This window comes from Ptychodera flava, chromosome 3 (assembly GCF_041260155.1).
Source record: "Ptychodera flava strain L36383 chromosome 3, AS_Pfla_20210202, whole genome shotgun sequence".
Taxonomy (NCBI): Eukaryota; Metazoa; Hemichordata; class Enteropneusta; family Ptychoderidae; genus Ptychodera; species Ptychodera flava.
This window is the reverse complement of record NC_091930.1, coordinates 10,951,696-10,961,636: the sequence shown is the minus strand read 5'-3', so window position 1 is coordinate 10,961,636 and position 9,941 is coordinate 10,951,696. Positions and strand designations below refer to the sequence as shown.

General features: G+C 39.2%; 1 long non-coding RNA gene across 1 annotated transcript; it reads left to right on the top strand.

Moving 5' to 3' along the window:
* Positions 1 to 3,826: 3,826 nt before the first annotated feature.
* Positions 3,827 to 7,015, top strand: LOC139124978 (uncharacterized). Its single transcript, XR_011550112.1, has 3 exons — positions 3,827 to 3,954; positions 6,099 to 6,255; positions 6,896 to 7,015. It is a non-coding gene; the product is annotated as an uncharacterized lncRNA (long non-coding RNA).
* Positions 7,016 to 9,941: the final 2,926 nt, after the last annotated feature.

Below are 9,941 nucleotides of genomic sequence, written 5' to 3'. Positions count from 1 at the left end.
TAGAGTTTCGGAAATATTAAATACAATGATTTCAATTTCTTACCCTCGCTCGAAAAGCACATTCAACAAACTATGGTTATGTTACCCACTAGTGAATTACTTCCGGCAGGTAGGAATATTCCGTATGCAGGATTAGCTATAGTATCAAACGGTCGCCATCGGTGTATTTATTAGCGATACAAAACGAACATCGACTCTTACGGTGCAGTTATTCATGGGGCATTTTCTTACTATACCCCTGCGTGTGTAGCTGAACACTTTTTTGTCTGTATCTTAGTATGTTAGTTTATGCGTCTGTCTGTCTCCCTCTCATCTTTATCTCTCCTTTGATTGTGTCTGTTTCTCCGTCAAAGTCTCTCTACCAGTCTCTGCCTACTTATTCTCTCTGTCTCTGTCGTCTCTGTCTGTCTCTTATCTGTCTGCCTGTCTGTGTCTCTGTCAATCTGTCTCTGTCTGTCTGTCTGTCTCTCTGTCTGTCTGTCTCTGTCTGTCTGTCTGTCTGTCTCTCTATCTGTCTCTCTGTCTCTGTCTGTCTGTCTGTCTGTCTCTCTTTTAGTCATCCGTGCAGTGTACCAGTATATATTGCTGTCGGGGCTGACGAACCATTGCGTACGTAATGCTTGTTGACGCACAGATAAACTGAGCACTTGTGGAATTTCCACCTGGCAAGCTCTTGTCTGTTTTGTCCTATGTTAGAGTTTGCAATTATTGCCTTGATATAAGTGCAACGAATATGAAAAGTCGGTAAATTCTCTATCGCTTCAAACTCACAAAGTACGAAATCCAGTCACTCAACGAAAACATTACAGTTTAAACTATTTGGTCAAATCCAAACTTACCCTTAAAACGTGGTTCAACAACCAAGCAATTTCTGATGGCGACCCTTCCACAAACTGTAGAGCTCATGGAGCACCCACGTATACTCGTTGCCATGCATCGGACACAAACACAATGAAAACAATCAATAATATATTAAAAAGGAGGTTCTATTTATGTCAGACCCAGCGTGTTTGAGGGCAAAAGGATCATTACAGTAAAAGAATGTAGTTACAGTAAGATAATGTTGCTAGCGATCACAACCGTTTCTTACAGACTCCTTAGACAGGGTCATTCTCAATGCACATCCGCCCTACCCACACCACAGACAGTAGCTAAACTAGTCGTCAATCCCAGGTCCCTCTCATTTTTGCACCTGGCTTTGAGATGATGGTGTATTTTTATTTAGGGTGCTTTCATAAGCGGGTTTCACCGTTGTGTATAGTCATTTAGGCTGCGTTCACAAATGATGGTGGGGGCGGGGGTCTGAAGGAATCGTAATTGAAATCTTATTTTCTTAAAATAAAAACTATATTTCTTTAACCTGAGTGGACAGTTTCTGCTAGTGGATATTTACTTGTCCCCGAGTCTGTCTGATAGCTCAGTAAAACGCTTCGTGCTTTTCCGATTACTATATGTGTTTGTACTGTGTCTGTGTGTCGTCTGCTCCACGCAGACTGTGTTGCTCGGTCGCGCACAGGATTGTAACATCTAAGTCGGTTACTTTGACCAACTCTTTCGGTTGAAAACGGTGGCCGACTGTTTTTGTGTGAGGCCTAGCAGCTAGGCGATGTTGCCGTGAGTGTGTGGGGATTCGAATCCCGTTTGGGTTATAGTAAAAACTATATTTCTTTCAGAGCCCCCTCAATACCTCAAAAGTATTTCAAATACCCTATCTTATCAGAATGATACCAAGTCCCCAAAACTATCATAAACCCATATACTTGTAAGGTGTGTACGCGCAGGAAAAATAAATTCGTATTTCCTTGTACTGCTAGCAGTTTTTGACACTATCTCGATTTCATGGACAAATAGATATTCTGTAGTGGTTATAGAAATGTTGTCAGCGATTTGTTGAGCCATATTTCCAGAGGAAGTTCTTAAATTGTGTATTCTTTAAACGCATCCGTAGACTTGGGATTTTAGTCTATGCCGACGAGTTCATCCACATCTGGTTAGGTCAATGGGAGAGAACCCAAGACGACGATCATGAGGGGGTATGCAAATTGTGAATTCCTGGCAACACTTTGCCAAATAGTGAAAAATTGACCATGGTGACCTATCGAAGAATTTTTTTAGAAATAGTTAAAAGACATATATAACCTAGATGCTACTTATAAAAGTTTTACAAAATTGACAATACTGAAAGGCTGAAATGTTCCAACAAATAACACTTTTAATTTCTAAAATTTAGGTGTGATATTGGCAGATTGTGTACCCTAGTAAACATGTTTTTGTGAACAGTGATTCTCCCATTGTCCATTTCGGCCATTTTTAATTAAAAAGTGTCAAGTCTCCTGGTCTTCCATATGTTGCTCTCCGGCCTGATCTTGTTTACAAGAATGTTTCACTGTCATCAGCGTCATATGACCCAAACTCTTCTTCAACTTCATCAGAGTCAGAGCTATCTCTGTCACTGCTGGTATACAACGACGGTGATAATTCCCTTAGGTAGTTGCAGGCCAGTAGCTGTAAAACAAAGGAAAAGTGGTGATCCTTTGACGCTTTCGTTTCGAGACCCTGAGATGTTCCTTCATCAGTCGCTTGAGTTTATGTGTTTTTGGTTCGTGTTTGATTGCTCTACACGTTACATTTCTAACGGTATTGCTAAAATATCTTTATTTCACTTTGTTGTTGCCTGTGTTGCAGACGCTATCATTGCGTCCTTGATATTTGTTTGTTTGTTTGTTTTTGAAGTCTTGCCTTCACTAATGCATCTTTTATGGGTCGTTGCTTCTCATTGATTGAGTTTGTAGTCTAAGAATTCGAACTCGTGCTTTTGATCAAGATCAACAAAATCGTACATCAGTCCGTTATAGATTTTGCTTAATTATTACTAACATTCGGACCATGGGATGGCTTTTCATTGAATAACCTACCAAACTACTACTGAATCTGAAAATGTTAAAAAAGTAATGGGAACCAAAATATTTTCAGGTCTCCCCTTATACGCAGAGCAAAGTTTTCAAGTCCTCCCCCTCTACTATCCCAGAATTTTTAAATCCACCACTTAATTTTCCCAACCCCTCACCAGTATTTATGAATGCAACCCTAAGATTTACGATGTTGATAAAATATTGATTGACGTCAACGGCGCTACCAAGAAGATTCATAAGGCATCCTTCAGCAGTATCAAGTAAACCTAGAAACGTCCTGACCGTCTGAAACGTCGAGCTTCAAATTTTTATGTCTTGATGTTCCTAAGGATATTATTCAGCCTAAGGGTTTTCCCCAGCTGTCATGTTTTTCCTAAACGCTGATTTATGTTCACATGGTTTATGCGAAAACAAACCAAAACAAAAAATAACGCACAAAAGAAATCCAAAAAATGCTAACCTTTTGAAAAAAAACCCAATACAATGGACCTAGTATACGCATTAACTCTATGCCAGCAACTAGTTTAGATTTCAAGCGTTTTTTCTGTTTCGCTGGAGGGATTGAACACGTAAAGTAGTATACGTTATCTACACTGCGCCATTGCTGGGCCCCGGCGCAGATTTCGTGCACTTCAAGTTCAAAGACGGGCGATTGGGGCCAAGGAATCGCTGGAGATCGATCGCTCATTAAACATGGTCAGGTTTTCTTACTTAGGATCACACTAGGACTGCAAGCTAAAGTAAACCGGGGAACAACATTTATCTGTATCGTACTATGGTTTCAGGCCAGGCATGGCACATTTACCTGCATGCGTGGATGGAACTTTGTCTAAATAGGAGTGACTTCATCGTATACGCATGCGCAGATTTTAATTTGTCTCCGTTGTTGGCAGCCTACTTGTTGGCAGATCACCGGAGTGCTCACAATGTCATCAGCGTACAAGATACGTCGACGACGTAGTTCATAACTTTAGGCTATTAACCTACTGGCTTGCAGCTGCTACCAGGTTCTTGTAGTGTAAGTAAATCAGCCATTTGGAAGGTAATGTACTATAATCTTCAATATTGGTGGTTCGCACAGGTATGAGTTGCAGCATAATATATTGTACGTCTAATCTTGTTTTCCTGACGTATGTGAATGATTTTGAAGTAAAACTGCATACCAAGATCAACCTGTCTAGCGAATCCCCAACATATTCATGCGCGATTGTAACGTTTATGTTCCATAAGATTATTCGAATAATAAAAAAGCATGGATATTTAAGAGAAGGACGAAGGCTTACAGGTATTTTGGTGTACCAGTTTAAAGCAGAAGGGCACATATGTTTTTAACAACGTGTTGTTAGGATCTGTACGAGGGTTAATGATCAACAAATTGATCAATTGGTCTTAACTAGTGTATCTTTACAAGCTATCACTGTAAGCGTTTTAGTAAATATGAAATTGGGCAAAGGTCTATTGCTGTTTGATACCCTTTCCGGCAATACCGAATCTCGAATAATTTTTCGTGAGCAACGAGGTTTAAAATGGGGAGGGATGGGAACGTATATATTGGCGAAATTTTAATGTTGAAATATCAATGAACAAGTGCATTTCGTCAACATGCGCAGGTGAGAAAAAGATATAACTGCCTGTTAAAGTTCCTATGCCACATTCCTTTCGTACTCACATACCATTTGGCGAGTATGGCCAAGCAAATCATAAAAGATGCAGCCAAAAAAGGTGTGATTTGCATCCTTTTGAATTTGTGTAGAATTACCAGTTGCCCTGATGTTGATTTCGTGAGCACTTCATCAGACTAATTTTAGGCCGAATTATCAACGCCTATAAAATCAATTAGTTTCCAGATTGAGATCGTTAAGGATCAAAGATCCATCAAGGTCAGGATTAGCACACATTGTTATGTCTCAGGTTAATCTGTCGAAAAGTCAAGTAGATGATTTATTTTGTTATCGCTATGGGTGATCATAGACTGATGACTTCTTGTGACTTTGCGTCTGTCCACATTTGGTTTCATGGGAACAGAAAATACGTCAGAACGTTTAAACGAGAACATTCCACACATGTTATCATTTCAGGACTAATGTACACAAAGTTGAACCTCTGACCTTATAGCACTCATAATTACACATGAAAACCTTTTAATTTGAGAATGGTGACCTGTTATAAGGTAAGGCATATAACGCACATCGAATAGGCGCCTTCACACTGTGATAACATGCATACTTCTGAGACCAGTGCTCAGAAGTACGCATCTAGCACCTCTATATCGTTGCGACGTAGGAAACCTTAAAACATGGTCATCATTATCTCATCAGGGAAGATATAGCTGTCACAATAACACTCTAAGTTATTGGACCCCGTATGAATTTTGTTGTACTCCACAGCTTCCGTTTTTGATATCTCGTCATTTATAATTGCTTTCCTGGTCTTAATTTGAAGAAACCTGACTATACAGATCTAGTGTTAAGTAAACGTTTAACATCGGCATCCGAATTCGAGAAGTGCAGAAAATGAGTGTCTTCATACAGATATGAAGTGGTCGAAAGCTTTTATTGATATTTCTGTGTAATGGAATGCTACTTTAGATACCAAAATTTCAGTTACGCCCTAAAGCATTAATCAACAAATGAATCAATTAAACTATGAAAAGTCAACACGAAATGTGTAAGTTTCTGGTAATAGTTCAAAAGAAAGCCTGGAGTGCAAAGATGACTGACAACTGCTTTGAATGACTTAACTAGTGTTTTACAAGGACTTTCTCTTGTTCTGAAATTCAAATGTATCAATTTTTGACATCAATTTTTAGGGATACCACAGTTTAGACAAAGATGGTATCCGATTAATTGATATTACTGGCCTCTTCACATGTGCAAAGAAAGAAGGATATCCAGTACTGAGTTTAGCCGAGTATTCGTTTCTTTGTTTAAGTACGTACCATAGCTAGTATGTGTGTGCAAGTGTTTCATGAACTCAGTGAGCAAAATTGTGATAACTGAGCTCCGTTATTGAACCACTCTTTTTACTGAGTGGGGATGCAATGGTTTCGACCACGATGTCTTTGCCAGGTGACCAAGTTTTGCATTTTCTGATTTTGAATCGGATCAAAATTAAATATAATTTAAAGTTGAAATCATGTGGACGTGTCTTAGACCAAAGTCATCTAAGAAAGCAATTCTTTTTCAGAATTCACTGGTTTCAAGACAAGCAAAGATGTCACTGGAAGACAAACAGTACATCGTGATATCGTATCACTGGGAAAGCCTGAAAGAGGTTAAAGTCATTAAGGAGGCACTGGAAGAGAGAGGATATTGCATACGGATGGAACTGCATAATGGGGAAGGTGTGTTGACAGCGTTAAGAAATTGACTTGCGAGAAAATTACGAAATAATGTTGTTCATGGGCCAATGGTGTATACCATTATCCAGAAGATCGTTGAAAAATTGCTTGCTCCACGCAGTTTCCCATCGACTATCCCTGCCATGGTATTTACTTAACCCTCTGGCAGATTCTGCCTAATGTTGAATGCCCAAAGTCAATAAAGTGTTAGCTAAATTAACAGTTGAAAATGTGCAAAGGCTAACTGTCGAATGTGGAGTGTTAGAATGAAACAGACACGGTTGAGACGGTGTTTTTTCCTAGGCCTGGTGGTGACAAGACCGCTGGATCAGTCTGTGTTCCGATTTTCCTAAAATCCCCCAAACAAGCAGTAAAAACATTATTTACTCAAAGACAATGAAAATGAACCCAAGAGGACAGAAAAGTAATGTAAAAATTTAAGAGTCCGAATACCGTGCGACCAGGCACGCCCTTAAAACACATGGACCCCATTGTTGCTGCAGTCGTCCATGGAAATGGTTTATTATTGCAAGACTGTGAAAAATAAAGCACATTCAAAGATGAAAATTTTAAATTTCAAAGAATCTGCTTGAAAAAAATGAATACCTGTATTACGGTTTATTAATGCGAATGACATTTTCAGGTAGTAATGCCAGAGCGATGACTGAAAACGTCGATAACTCAAGTGCAGTATTGTTGTGTGTGACCAAAGCCTACAAGGACTCTGTCAACTGTAATAGAGAAGCGAGTTACGCCGACAGCCGTCGAAAAATCATTATACTCTGAAACTTGACAAGGATGTCAAACTTGGTGAGTTTCTGTATTGCGATGACTACATCACTTTCCATTACAGACCGAAAAAAATCAAAGGTTGCATAATTGTTGCACTTGAACTATGGGTTTCCGTTTAAAATTGTTGTGCTTTTTTTTTCCTCGAAGGAATTCTTAGAATCTTTATTTGCGTGAACCCAGTGCAGTGATCAAGCAATATAATCGATAATGTCTTTTGAAACCAGGCCCTTTTTGTTAACGATGATAACACTTACTATATTTTGCAAAACATTAATGTAATTTCAGAACAAGTTTTTCATGATAGATCGAGATCAAAAGGTGGAGATGGTCAGAGATCACTTTTAATGTCAGGATGAGCCGAACACAAGTATCTCATTGTAGTAAATACTAGTTAAGATGAAGGAATACTGTTAACTTTTGAAATTATTAGGCACATCCAAGTCAGAAAAAAATGCAACGACTTAGCAAGGTATTGACTGGCTGGTGAATGATGTGAGTTCGAACCCGATTGAAACCACCGTATTCTTAGGGTGGGATTTGACCGAGCTGTTCTGACAGCTAATACCTTTGATGGACGTAGCTTTTCTGATGAACAAAATTATTCACTGGGCTAGTTAAGCGATTTATTCTTTGCTTTGATAAAGTCTAGTTTAAGTGCGAGGTTTTGAAGGAGTTTAAGCCAGTCGAGGGATTTAACATATTTAACACTGTAATCGGACCACTTTTTGGAGGGATTTAATCGAACAGTTTTTAATGTTGACATCTTTGCAAGAGTATTACGTCTGACCACTGACGTAAGTCGAAACTCGTCGTGCAGGGACTCATTTGTTTGTGCTTTCCGTTGTAACATGTGTATAATAACCGAACCCTCTGGAGAGAAGTGCAAACGAGCCGTACTCGGACTTGCGGTGCATTCTGTATTCCAGACTAATAATGATCGGATAATGATCGGATAAACCTAGAAATTTCTCGACTCTTTCTCATTTTGATCGGCCGCAGATGACATCTTTGTTTAATTCCGACTTGCGCATGCGCCAATGTCATTTTTGACGTCAGCGGGCATCATTTTTCGAAACTTATGCCTGACAGGCAACAGTTCCAACAAATGCATATGATGCCTGATGACATCCACTGCATGAAAACGCAATAATACAGATAAATTCACACTAATGAGTTACCTGTATTATAGAATAATACACGTGAATTCACATGAATCCACATGAATACAGGCTTGCTGAATACAAGCAATGGATTATTGACTGTATTCATCTGTATATGCACTCTTCAGCTAAAATACAGGCAATAATCCATGGAAATACAGTATGTATTATTTGGTTTTCATGCAGTGATCGTTAACGTGGATCAGCACAAAAAGAACGCATCCCACATGACTTTCAATTGGCGAATTAGAACAGAGACTGTGGATGAGGTGTGTTATAAACGTATCTATTTTATCGTCACGTAACATATTCTTGCAAATCGTCACACAGAATGAGCGTCTGGCGTGTTATAATTGCTGATACAGTTAGACATTCAATGTTTCCAGTGTGAATTTAACGCATTTTGTGGTCACGTGAGAAAAAGAATCTCACACACCAGGGACCAGGAATAAGATTTGTCATATGAGTCAGTGATATTTTGTCTCACACCAGCCGAGACAAAATATCCCCAACGAGTGTGAGAAATCTGATCCCAGGTCTTTAGGGGTGCTCGATTCTATTATTCTCTGATTTCATCTCAGGGGATCAAACTAAGTTTTCCCCCTCAAAATTTCACAGAGAATGGAAAACCAAGTACTCACTCGCTCGTCCGTCGAGACTTTATCCATAATGATCATCATCTACAATGGACATTTCTTTACCTGAAATATGTCATACATTAACTTATGAAAATAACTTCAATTTTGATATTGACAATTGAGCCTTTTGATATTTCCTCTTTCAGATGGTTGGATAATACCCCTTGTAGAAGACAAACGTTGTTATGATTTTCATGATTCAAAGAACTTAAAAGAGTCCGCCGTTGTTCTTGATGAAGAACTTGCTTCCCTTGGAGTGCGAAAATTTGGCAAGGTATCCACTGCCAACTCAGGCCAGCGTAAGTTTTTCTAGTAACTTTTAACCCTTTGCTTAATATTCTTTTTTGCCGTTCGGTGGGTTGTATCCTTTTGAAGAGTTTCCCCAACATGTTTACGGCCATGAACCAGAAAAGACGCTCTTTGTCATTTCATTGCGATTCATGAGCAGGGCTTCTGTTAGGAACATCATTCTCAATTTTTATGTGTTTCAGCTTCCGTGAACCGTGGGGTTGACGAAGTGTGTGATTGGCTTAAAGCCATCGAGATTAACAACACCACCATTGAAATTTTTCGGGCGAACCGAGTCAGCGGTGATGACCTTCTAGACATAAAACTGGAGGAATTGGTCGGGGAGAAGTTCAAGTTGCGCCCATTTGTCGCTAAGAAATCATCAGGAATCGTAGCAAATATGTTGATAAAATGCGATCAAGTGAGTAAGGTTTAATTTCAAGCCGGCAATGTGGATGAAATATTGCACTTCGTGCTTGAATGAAATAAACGTAAGTCTGTAAATATCTGATCATTTCAATCAAAAACAAAACACCAAAGGCAAAGTGTTATTACCAGTCTTATCACCGTTCATTATTTACGTCTATTTTGGGATACTTCGAGTCCTTATGATCTGCCCGCGAATTTATTTATATATAATTTCCTTGTGATACGAAACTACTAAAATCTTGGTTCCAGTGATCCCCGCGGTATAACGAACTCCCTACAACAGATGCGTTAGGCATTGTTGGGCGTGGCATTTGCAAGAGCACCATGTCCGACTTGACAAACGAGTAATTAAATATTAGCTTTTAGAGTGGTGATTACTCCC